Below are 12,876 nucleotides of genomic sequence, written 5' to 3'. Positions count from 1 at the left end.
CCTAGTAACCTCCAAGATGGATTTATAAACAATGGCTATCTCCCCCGCCCCTCCAGTCTACCCTGGTGTTGGACAGCATAGCCGGGTAGACAGGCGAGCGCCAATCCACGTTTCGGTTATGCATGCCAGGTCTGCATCCACCTCCAGGATAAGATCATGAATCACCTGGAGCTTTTTGGATACAGACCTGGCATTCAACAACACCAGTTTTAGAGTGGAGGGCTGGCTGGGCTGGTTACCTCGATATTGACAGTTGATCACAGTCCCATAACAGTGAACAGCTTTCAGACATCTGTCCATCATTCTTCTAACACGAGTAGGAACTGTGTCAACGCGATATCTCCCTCTACCCATAATCACCGGGATGTTCAAAGGCCCCTCACTGGGAGGACAGGCCTTCCACTCCATGTCAAAAGAAAGAGGGAGGAAAGGGGGAAAAAAGAAACGATACCCCAAATTAATATAACAAATAAACAATAAGTGCAGAACCCAAGTACAATATTAACAATTATCCCAACTTAAAAATACATTACATACTTATTAGAAAGAAAAAAAAGAGAGATAAAATAATAATAAAAACTATAAAGAAACCCAAAAATGCTTATCCCCCACATATACTCCTGAACAGACTTGCTCTGTCACGCAACCTTGTCCTCTTGGATATTGCCATTAGTATTAATGTTGGTAATAATAGTAATGATGATAATGGTAAGGCTGGAGTGTGAGTCTTAACAAAGATCTTGGGGGATTTGGTTGGTTTTTGGCTTCCCCCCCTTTTCCAATGGGTCTTGGGGGGTTTGGTTGCTTTTGGGTTTTTTTTTCCCAATTTCTGATGGGTCTTGCATGCTTCCCTTGCTTTTTCCTTTGTTCTCTTTGCATTTCCAACCTGGTCCCTTTGTTCTCTGTGCATTTCCAGTCTGCTCTGTTTGTTTTCTGTGCATTTCTGATGGGTCTTGCACACTTGATTGCTTTTCTTCCCCCCACCCCCTTTAGTCAGAAGGGATTAATCGCGTTTCGAATGAGTCTTGCAGTGATTTTTTGGTGATGTTTTGTGGATCAATTGCATTTCAATGCATTCCTATGGGAAATGGTGCTTCGACTTACAACCATTTCGAGTTACATCCATCTTCTGGAACGGGTTATGGTCGTAAGTCGAGGCACCACTGTATCTGCAGTTATGGATTGGATTGCTTCTCAGTGCTATAATAGGTTGAAATGGATTATACATTGCATGATTTTTTAAAAAAATATTCTTTGTTGATGTGCAGAAATTTGCTACAAGGGAAGTTATTTGGTTCATATTTCCATACAAGTTGATCTAACTTGCACTTTTTGAATTAATGTGGAACCTAAAATGCAGTAATGTTTCAGTTTTCCACTTCCTTGAGTTTTGTAAGGTGGATCTCATATTGTGTAATGTGGACAAAATTTCTGTACTGTTTTGTGTAGACATAATATACAGGGAGAATCATTAAAGTTTTTACATTACCTCTAAAAATTTGGGGAAAAAGTTGTAAGAACCAAGATAGATCCATTCATACTTTTTTCCTTCTCAGAACAGATTTCAGCATTTCCCTATGGATTCCTTGATCTCCAAAAACAAGCAGTCTCACATATGATAGGGTGATCTTTAAAAACAAAAACAAAATGACTCACTAATTTTGAAGAGACTGCTGCCTTTGCTGCTAGTATTTGCAATCATGTCACATCTGACTCACACAGAAGGTCATGTCACTAACAATCTTTCTTAGTCTTGCAAACTCAAGGCTCTGATTTCCTTCACTGAGTCAATCCATCTCATACTTGATCTTCATCTTTTCCTGCTTCCTTCAACTTTTCCCAGTATTATTTTGCCATGAGTCTTGCCTTCTTATAATGTGCTCAATGTGTGAACTTAATTTTTCCCTGTCAGCTCTCTTCACTGTCCAGTTTTCACATTCACACTTAGTAATTGAGAATATCATTGTATGGATGATATTGTTCTTAGTCTCTAATCACATATCATTTCCATTTGCTTAATAGCTGCCTTTCTGAGTCTCAGTCTTGTGATTTGTTGACTATAGCCTTCATTTAGACTGATGATTAAATTAAGGGATAAAATACATCTAACATATTCCTTTCTTTTTTGCCAACATTAAAGTCATGTAATTCTTTTGTAGTAATGTTTGGCTTCTTAAAATGCAACTACAATTCTGCTTTCATGCTTTCATCTTTCACCTTTACCAGGAGCTGATTCAAGTAATTGGTACTTTCTGCCAGTAATAGCATGTAATCTACATATCTTTAAATTACTGATATTTCTTCCACCAATCTTCACTCTTCCTTCATTTGAATCTAATCCATCTTTCCATATAATCTACATACAGGTAGAACAGACAGGGAGCTGAAATACACCCTTCCATGACATCTTCACTTATGAGAAACCATTATTGCCCCATATTCTGTTCTAACTGTAGCTTCTTGTCCAGTGTATAGCATATACATCAGGACAATCAAGTGTTGTGGCACATCCATTTCTTTTAGAATGATCCATAGGTTTTCACAATCCACATCCTTTGGTGTAATGCATAAAACAAAGACTGATTTTCTCCTGAAATTCTTTAGTACACTCCAGTACCTAACATATAGTTGCAATATGATCTCTAGTGCTTCTTCTTTTTTGAAATCCAGGTACAAATAATCAGGTACATCTCTCTGCATATATGATAAAAGTCTATTACAAAACCTTGAACATCATTCTTTCTCCACATTTTTGCCAAACATTTATATTGGTATAAAGATTCTTGGATTAGATCCAGACTTGTCAGTCATGGCTAAGTTCCATTTATTTCATTAGGTCTACTTTAAGTATGACTAGGTTTAGGTCAGATGAGATGTATAAAAGTTCCTCCATGGTGTTTGACTCATGAGGCTCAATAACAATACTATCTCATAGTACTGAGTCCAATATCCCTGAGGCTACAGAAAGATGAAATATTTTCTTGGGTGTTTGGAGATACAACTCCAGCCCTGAAGAGTGAAAGCCAACCCTACATCCACCCTTTCTGACTCGATGGAAAGTCCTACAGTTTTTGCTTCTCTAAAGGTGAAGCTCCTACATAAATGCTCAGCAAGGTTTTGAGTATGTCAGTTTTGCAGACCTTAATTCCAAAGTTAATACCACTAGATCAATCAAATAAGCCATGGTCAGATACTAAATGATAAAATGATGGATTCACAGGTAAGAACCAACTCAAGAGAACTTTATGTTCCTGCTAGTTGAAACCAAAAACAATTATTCAACAATGAATTCTTCAATTCCATGTTTCTTTTGTATGAAACTCAGGTGCAAAACCGGACGACAATACTGGTTCAAAAGCCATGAACAAAATTCAGAGGGTTTTATGACCCTATGGCTGCTGCTTAATACATTTTTATCCACATCACTTTCTCTTCAGAGACAGCACACAACCCTCCCTAGATAGTGATACTGTACTAGAATTCAAGGCAGCAAGTACGATATTTTTCTGTTCCATGTAAAGAGTGACTTTTCATGATGTCAGCTATTTCAGACCTTGTCAGATTTTGGCTGAAAAGTTGTCCAAAGCGGAAACCTTAGGAAGGCTGAAGAAGACAGACAGCAAGGAACCTTCTTTTATGTTCTTGTTTAACCCTGAAGGAACAAATCAAATGTAGCTTTCAAATTTCCCCAATTGAGCATTCTCTTCCGCCCCCCCCGCAACTCTTGTTTGACTTCTTAGCCAATTTGTCAAGAGAGAGATCAAGATGCTAAGTTGCTAGTTCTCTCTCTCAATCCCTCCCCCTTCCTACTACCACCCTCAGTTTCTGTGTCTCATATCAAGAAATACAGAGATCAGCCTATTTGAAAGAGACCTTCAAACTTTATAGGTGATAAAGAACAACAAGCGATATCAGGAAACATTTTTCACTCACTTCACAGGAACTGTTATTTTCAAGAACAAATCTGTGACTTTGTCTAGCAGCAATCAAGTTCAATGCCTTTTTAATCTTGAGTGGATCGAATTATTTGTTTTATACTGTATTATATTTTGAAATAACAAAACCCTCCTGTTTGACCGTTACTCAGAAACAGAGAGCACACGTCAAGAAAATCCAAGTTTCAACCCCTCACTACTCCTGTTGAAAGGAGTCTTGTGTAAAGGTACCAGAGCTGAGGTAAAGCTCTAATTCTGTCCCTGGAAAAGTGTCCCCAGACAAAGAAGAAAGGGCTGAGCAAGATGGACCAGCTCAGTGTTTTAAATGAGAGTCACTCCTGAGGCAGCGAGGGGGGGGGAGAGATGCTAGAGCACCATTCTGCTCTATCTTGCTGTGAATGACACAGCCAGCTGCAGGGAGAGATCGGTATTGTTCTGAAGAGCAAAGGACCCTTGTTTTAAAGTGAAAAGTAGAACATAACACATTCAGTCACTTTGCATAATGGTGATTGGCAGCACTGCCTGACTCTCCCAAATAACAACTAATTATGAGTACATATTACTCATTACAACCAAAAGGAAATGGCTTTGGCAGTCAGGGCATTGTTATCTCAAAAGGGGCAGTCATAGAGCCACACTGTCCAAAAAAATAAGTGATGACCTATCCTTTTATTGTTTGAAATAAAGAAACAGGCTGACTATATTGGTAATTATCATAATTTTTGTAGAGAGATCCTCAAGTACTTGTGGACTGTTAAAATTTGACCTATTAATTTTTTAAAACCTACCTTGATCGGTCGTTGATTGGTACCTGTGACACTTGATCAGCTTGGGCCAGTCTGATAATTTATTTATTATTCTAATAGACTGTGTCCATGCACCTGTACAGATGACAGACTACACATTAATCTTTTAGCCCATTCGTGTTCTCATAAGGTTTGCATAAGCTGCAGCAACCGATTGGCAAGGTGCTGGTACATGTCTTGGTCGTGTGCCAGATCATACAACTGAGATGCACTTCTATGCCCTTCTTGTCAAGTAACCATGTGAAGTAATACAAACCTTACCCAAACACCAGTAGGACTCTGATCAATAATCATTGCTTAGTTTCTTTAAACAGCATGACCTCCATTGGTGGTTGAGTTGAGTTTCTTTAAAAAGTAATATCCAAAAAGTGAAAGGCATTCTATGGAGTGTATGATTTATTATTCTATAGCTGGACAGGCTAGATTGCCCTGCCTTCCTCTTCTCAGTATTACTACTACTAGATTTTTCTGTATTACTTGTGTTTGATTCCTGTTTTCTATTTTGTGTTTTTTTTTCCTAATCATTGCAAATATTTTGATAGCCAGCCATTATTTCTAGTTCCTTGGGAATCTCGGCTTTCTAACTCTCTAACAGATATTTCTACTGGAAGTGTTGATACCCTCTTGTTAAATCCATGCTCTTGAGGTAGTATCGAACACAAAGAAGAAGCCTGATACCATTCTGTGAAAGAGGCATTCTGTATTTTATATTGCTACTTGGGTAACTAGCTATGGAGCAAGAATGTGGGACTTCACTTCCCAGCTGTGCATCCCAAAGGAAAAGCCAGTTTGTGTCAACCTTTGGCAAGCCAGAGGGTCTCCAGTTCCATCTGGATGTTACCAATCTGAGTCGTCCAAATACATAAGGTGGTGAAGAAAAACAGCATTCTAAAGTAGGTAGAGAGCCTCCATGCATAAATGCAGTTTTTCGAAGTGGTAGCCATGTTAGTCTGTGTAAACATATCAACAAGAAACAAAACAAAGCAAAAGCAAATAAATAAATAAATAAGACAAAAACATTGTGACACCATAAGGACTTCTACCTGAGGAAGTGAACTCAATCCATGAAATCTCACATTAAAATATAGCAGTTAGTCTTTAAGGTGGCACGATATTTTTGTTTTCTTTATTTCCTTTTCCTTTGTTTTGCTTCTTGTTGATATCCGTGCCTAAAGAGAGCCTCTATGCATAAAGGAGGCTCTCCTTTTCAGAAAGTAGTTCTCCATATTAGATGCACCATGAGGAGAGGGTTATGACTCTCCTTATTCCCACATTTAATCTTTGTTGATTGAGGGAGGATCTCAGAAGTATCTCTTTATTTTACGGGGAGGGGGGAAGCATGGCTAAAGCATACAGACAAACAAACAAACATGCTTACTTTCCAGCTCCGTTTTGAGCAAGCAAGCTACTTCCAAGAAGATGTTGAGCTTCTGATGGGAAGCTGATCCAATTAGCTGAACAATATTTTGGAACATTCTCCAGTTTTCTTCACACTAGCCTCCAGAAGCAAGTGAACATAGACCTAGAATTAGGGGGGGGGGGAAGCACCAATGCATGTAGCAAATGAGTTCCACCAGTGTATATGGAGGAAGGGGTGTAAATGGAAAGATAGAAATTCCAGACTCTGTGAAGTCTTAAATTGTTATCACTAAGCTGTTCCTTCTTCCGTCTTTGTCTGAGGTCACTGTTATCTCCTAGTAAAACAAATGTCTGCCAACATTCAATGCCAGCACTAGATGTATCCTTATCTAATTTTAGGCTGGTTATCCTCCTGTACTATCCATAAGTGAATTTCCTTGAATACAATAAACAATATCATTTTTTTCTCTTTCCTACATCCATTTTCAGATTGAATATTTTTCTTCAGTGCTCACCATTCTGCACTAGGCCACTGTACTCTACAGGCTTAAACACCAACTGATCTTAACAGAGTCAGGCTGCAAAGCTTGCCTAGCAGGAGCAAATTTTCAGCCACATATAAGGCCACAAACAATGTCAGCACACAGGAATACGCACAAGCACAAACCTTCCCTGGTGAAATCTCCAGCACTTTACAGTATGAACACAGTCCTGCTGGTTCCCAATGCTCTGCACAGCAGTTCTGACACTCATGAGTCCTGCAAGGAAAAGGGAAAAAAGACAGTGGAAATAAATTGTTTACATACAGGGACCAGGTCTTCCCAAACAAATTTCTTCAGAAAAAAAACACAGAAGGAGAGAGAAAGCCAGTGTAGTGGGGTGAGAAAGGCTCCTTGAGGAATCAGTTTTTAACAGTTTTTTAAACATGCCCAAGGAAACATATATACAGTGGTGCCCCACTTGACGATGATAATCCGTTCCAGCAAAATCGCTGTAGAGCAAAATCGTCATCAAGCGAAATAAAAAACCCACATTGAAATGCATTGAAAACCAGTCAATGCGTTCCAATGGGGGAAACACCTCACGGTCCAGCAAAGATCCTCCATAGGGCGGCCATTTTCCGGTGCCTGTATAGTGAAGAATCCGTCCTAAACACAGTGGGGGAGCCATTTTGCACAGCGGGGAGCCATTTTGAAACCCCCACGATCAGCTGTTTTTTATCGTCGTTAAGCGAAAAATCGATTCCCGAAGCAGGGAACCAAGCGTCATCAAACAAAAATCGCCAATAGAACCATCATTTTGCGATCGCAATAGCGATCACAAAAACATCGTCGTCAAGTTATTTTGTCATATAACGAGGTAATCGTCAAGTGGGGCACCACTGTATGTGGATTTCAGTACTCTTAACTTCTAATTGTAAAATAAATGCCAGAAGGGAAAGGTCTCAGCAAACAAAACAAAACAAAACCAGAAAATCAAAAAATGAAAACCTAGCTCCACTCATTCATCTTCATCATCTACCCATCCTCCCTATAGACCAAAGCTTTCCTTCACAGCCTGACACCCCAAAATGTTTCCCTTCCTGCAGGTAATGGCATTTAGGTATTATTTGTTTCTTTATTTAAAATATTCTTATTGATTTGATTTGATTTGATTTTTATATTGCCCATCTGGCTATTAAGGCTACTTGGGACAGTTTACAAATTCCATCATTGTAAAACAATAATACAAAGAATAGCCAATTAACAACTTACAACAAAGTGCAAGAGTAACAAAAATAAAATAATTAAAATTATAAAAGGCATGGTGGATGTTTGAAGGTGTAGTTGTTAAAAGCACTGCTGTTTTCAAATGTTCTAAAGCCCAGGAAGGCCTGTCTAAACAGCCATGTTTTTAGTAACCTTTTGAAGGTTCCCAGTGAAGGGACCAGGCGAATTTCAGGTGGGAGACTATTCCAGAGTGGTGGAGCAACCACTGAGAAGGCCCGATTCCTAGTTGTCATTTTCCGGACTCTCTTGGAGTCAAAACTCTCAACTGCCCAGCCTGAGAAGATCTTACAGGATCGGTAGATCTAGTTGGAAGGAGGTGTTCTGCCAGATATTGAGGTCCTAAACCATTTAGGGCCTTAAAAGTTAACACTGTCACCTTGAAGCTATCAAGGAAACAGACAGGTAACCAGTGCAGGGTTACCAGAGCATGGAGAATGTGTTGACATCTCCTTCCCCCACTCAGTACTCTGGCCGCCATGTTCTGAACCTGCAGAAGTCTCTGTAACAGCTCCATGGGCAGCCCCACGTAGAGAGCATTGCAAAATATAGGACATAATATTGATATTGATCAATGGTTGCAAATATGGAAACATAAAGCTCACAAAATCAGTAAATTTCAAGGAGAACATATATAAGATGTTTTATAGGTGGCATATGACTCCGAAAAAATTGTCAAAGATTTATACAGAGGTGTCAAATGTTTGTTGGAAGTGTGAAACACAAGAGGGAAGCTTTTACCATATATGGTGGACTTGTAGAGTAGCGAAACAAGTTGTAGGATGACCAACAAAGACATTTTGCCCTTATCAGCCTCCCTCAAAAGGTCATCTTGCAAGGTCACCAATTTTGTCTCTGTGCCATGATGCAGCCTGAAACTGGACTGGAATGGGTCAAGGACATTGGTTTCCTCCAGTAGTGCCTGAAGTTGGTTGCCACTGGCTTGCTGATAAAACAGACATTGGTGATGGGTCTATAGTTGTTAATATTGTCTGCCGTCAAACTGGGTTTTTTTACAAATTGGCCTAATGACTGTCTTCTTGAGGGCAAGGGGGACCCTGCCCTTCAGGAGAGACCCGTTAATAATAATTAACATCTGCTCTCAGACCTTACCCCACCTTGCTCCTTAAAAAGGACACAAAGCAGCTAGAGAACTGAGTTCTTCTGAGAGTGACCACAATTTCATCTCTGAATTAGGAGAGAGCTAACCTTTATCTACTTGGTAAGCAGTTGGAGGCATGAATTAAATTTAAGAAATCTATTTGTGCATCAATTTGTGCATAAGGAGAAAATGCAAAGGATGAACTAACCAAACAGTTAAAACCATAAAGCTATGAAGTGTGTCAGTATGAATGATAATGGCTGGCTTTGCTTTGTTCTCTGATTCATATTATTCACATTACTCCATCTCTAGTACCTAACAAGTTGTGTTACTGCAACATGCAGTCTTATCCTTCCATCTTTGCTGTAATGTTTTGTCTCTACTTCCTGTTTTTTTAAGGAAGTAATTAACATATGCTCTCAGACCTTATTTATGACAACCATTTATCATAGTGACAATGGTATTGTCTCAAAGAGGGCAGTTAAACACTTCTGCAGGTCTTCTGATGTCTTTGCGGTGAAGAAAAATGATGTTGACAGTTTCAAAGGAAGGTTATGTGGTTAACCTATCAAATGTGTAAAAATCTCACATCATAAAATTAAGTTTGGGGCTAATTCAAGGCAAAATCTACCAGTAAATCCACCTTGCATAATTCAACTGCACAGTATTCCTATTGCCCTTAATGGTGAAGAGTTAGAAATACTCAGGCAAACCCAGCATATGGATAGGATTGAGTAGATAACCTAAACCCAACCCATTAAGGATTTACTAGTTAGGAATAACTCTTTGAATTCAATCTGGAAACTTGCTGGTAGTCGGCACATCTGATATAATATTGATAGTGTGTGCTCACTTTTTCTACCCGGCACAAGATCTGGGCAACCACATTTTGCACTGAAGCTTCTAGATAAATTAAAATATTTTGTTACTGAAAACAAACAAACTGGAATATCTGCTTTACCCTTGGGCTTTAGACAAATAATTTTGACTCTCCCCATGAGGTAAAAAAAGGTTCCAAAATTTTTTAAAAACTGTACTTCCGTATCCAGCAGCAACCTCTGTGAGCTGCATGACATAGCTCCTTGATGAGCAAGAGCAGAAAATCTAAAAGCCAGTATGTGAAGAAAGACTACCCCTGCTGTCACTGAGGCCACCCACTGGATCTCAAGATCACGGCTTCTTATTTTCATGACTCATGATACAATATAGATAACTGACAGGGTATACTGTGCTATTACCATACAAATTAACACCAGTAGGGCTCCAATTATCCCACATATCAAAAAGACACATGGGATGCTGTTGAGTCATTGGTTTCCCCCCACCCCATCCCTTTGTTTCTTTTTTTCCCCCAGCATTTCCTGTCATGTATTTTAAGTAAAAATCCTACTTTATCATTGAAGGGGACAGCACTGTTTGTCTGTTTTGACTGTTTTGCAATAGTGCTACAATAAAATGAATGTGCCTCTTCAAGGAGCCTTCTGGCACAGTGATTAAACCGCTGTACTGCAGCCAAAACTGTACTCACAACCCGGGGTTCAATCCCAGGTAGCCGGCTCAAGGTTGACTCAGCCTTCTATCCTTCCGAGGTCGGTAAAATGAGTACCCAGCCTGCATAATTAAATTGTAAACCGCCCAGAGAGTGCTTGAAGCGCTATGGAGTGGTATATAAGCAGCACGCTTTACTTTTTTGCTTTTTCTTCAAAACAATGGCTCAGGACCATAATCGGCAATGTTCCTTCATTTGAAGAACAAAGGACACTCATTTGATAACCAAGATTAGGTGGTTTGAGAGCGGGGTCAGGGAGGCCATACATGTGCATATAGAAAATTCCTCACTCAACAGAGATGGAGGCCTTAGATACAATCTATCACCTATTTATCATGCTGCCTTTTCATTTGTCCCCAGAAAAACCACACAAACCATTAGGGCCACACAAACCAGAAAGACCACTTTTAACAACTGTTAACGACCCATGGCAATGGGTGGAGAAGGACTGCAAAAGTGGGATTATCCCTCACCCCCAGTCTTTTGTCCTTGTAAGGAGCTTATTCAGACCAGGTGGAAGTGAAATCAACATGGAGAATATATCAGGGATCTCCTACCAACTCTCCTCAAACTGGAGCTTCTTGGATGAGTAGCGAAACATTTCAACCTAATAAGAAAGAAGTCCATTTGCCATGACTCTACTTTCAGATAACCACACCTGGATGACAGAGAATCTTCACAGTTATCTAAAGGCTATACAGTGGTACTCCGCTAGACGCTTACCCCTCATGACGTCGAAATCGCTTCACGATGACATTTTTGCGATTGCTATTGCGATTGCAAAACGATGGTTCCAATGAGGTTTTTTGCATTACGTTGATTAGGAGCCTGCTTCGCGAACCATTTGTTCGCAAAACGATGTTTTTTTCCAGCTCTGCAAAATGGCTTCCCTCCCTTCTCAAAATGGCTTCTTTCCGGATGGAAGCTTCACATTACAGCAAATTAGAACAGCTGGTCAGCGGTTCTCTATGGGCAATCGTCGCTGGACAATGAGGTATTTCCCCCATTGGAATGCATTGACCGGTTTTCAATGCATTCCAATGGGGATTTTTTTTCCGCTTGACAACGATTTACAGTGATTTTGCTGAAATGGATTATCGTCGTCAAGTGGGGCACCACTGTATTTTCATTGTTTGACATTCCAACCTTTGGCATTTTAATCCCACCACTACAAATTACTTTTTGCATATTAACTTCTCTTTATTTTCTGGTATCAGTTATCACCGAAAAAACCAACTCTTTGGCTCTTCTCTAACAAGAAGGAAAAAGAGGAGAATAAAATTATATCTTTTAAACATTTAGGAACTGGTGGCAGCAGAACTATCTAAGGGACTGAGTTTTAACAAAAGACTTAAATAAAAATATTTCTCAGTATGAAGTTGGGGGCCCCAAATGTCTGATGGAGACTTGAAAGATGTCACAGATATACAGTCAAGTAAACATACACAGGACTGCATTGTTAACATACTAATTTTCAAACTACAGTATGTTCCAGGAAGCTATGGAATTTGTCAGTGTGAGGCTCAGATGTATGCTGCTGAGCAAGCTTTCCTGAAGGATAGCTCACCCATCATAACTAATCTCTGAAGTGTTTAATGGCAAGAGACCACTTGGGCTTTTTTCAGTAGTATTCTCAGTTCACACTGGGTGAACCAAATGGAATCCATGTGAGACCCAATGGACCAAGCCATGTGCATCATGATTTGGGATGCCAGCACACTGGATGTGCCAAAATGTTGGTGTGTCCTGAGGGTACATGTTTGAGGATCAAGGGTTTCCTCAGCCGCATTGAAATAAAATTATGTATTACTTAAATCCTAATAAATATAACTATAATAAATATTATTTGATACATTGAGATCATTAAGAATTTTATTTTATTCTTACCAAATAATTTACTAAACTGAAATATGTCATAACTGCATGCTAGAAAAGGCCATGTCTAATATTATCTCTGGGGTGTATTTTAACAAAAGAGTTTAAAAGACTATTGTTAAAGTTATTCTTCCCTTAAACCACAAATTCTCTAGTTCTGAACTGAGCTGCCATCAGAACACTTGAACAATGGATAATTAATCTCTTTTGGAGCATATGGATTGGCACATTCTTAAGATTGGGGACCCAGAGCTATCACTAACCCCCTACTGACAAAGAGGAATTCTCTCAAAAGAACTATCCCTTCCTTCTAATTTCAGATGAACATCAGAAGTTGTGATGTTCTGATATGCTGAAAACAATGTTCCATGAATCAGCCTGACAGTTTGTTAGGCAGGAAAAGTAGAAAATTATACTGACATTTTAACTGAAGCCAGTTTTATAACAGCTCATTCCTTCCATAAAACCTATATTGAAATATCTT

At 39.3% G+C, this 12,876-nt stretch overlaps 1 long non-coding RNA gene across 1 annotated transcript in view; it reads right to left on the bottom strand.

Moving 5' to 3' along the window:
• The window catches only part of LOC144583555 (uncharacterized), a 457,862-nt gene that overhangs the window by 99,223 nt on the left and 345,763 nt on the right, over window positions 1-12,876 (bottom strand). The gene's annotated exons all lie outside the window — the stretch shown is intronic.

The sequence above is a fragment of the Pogona vitticeps genome, chromosome 6 (assembly GCF_051106095.1).
Source record: "Pogona vitticeps strain Pit_001003342236 chromosome 6, PviZW2.1, whole genome shotgun sequence".
NCBI classification, from domain to species: domain Eukaryota; kingdom Metazoa; phylum Chordata; class Lepidosauria; order Squamata; family Agamidae; genus Pogona; species Pogona vitticeps.
Note: the sequence above shows the minus strand (reverse complement) of the source record. Positions and strands in the feature narration are given on the sequence as shown.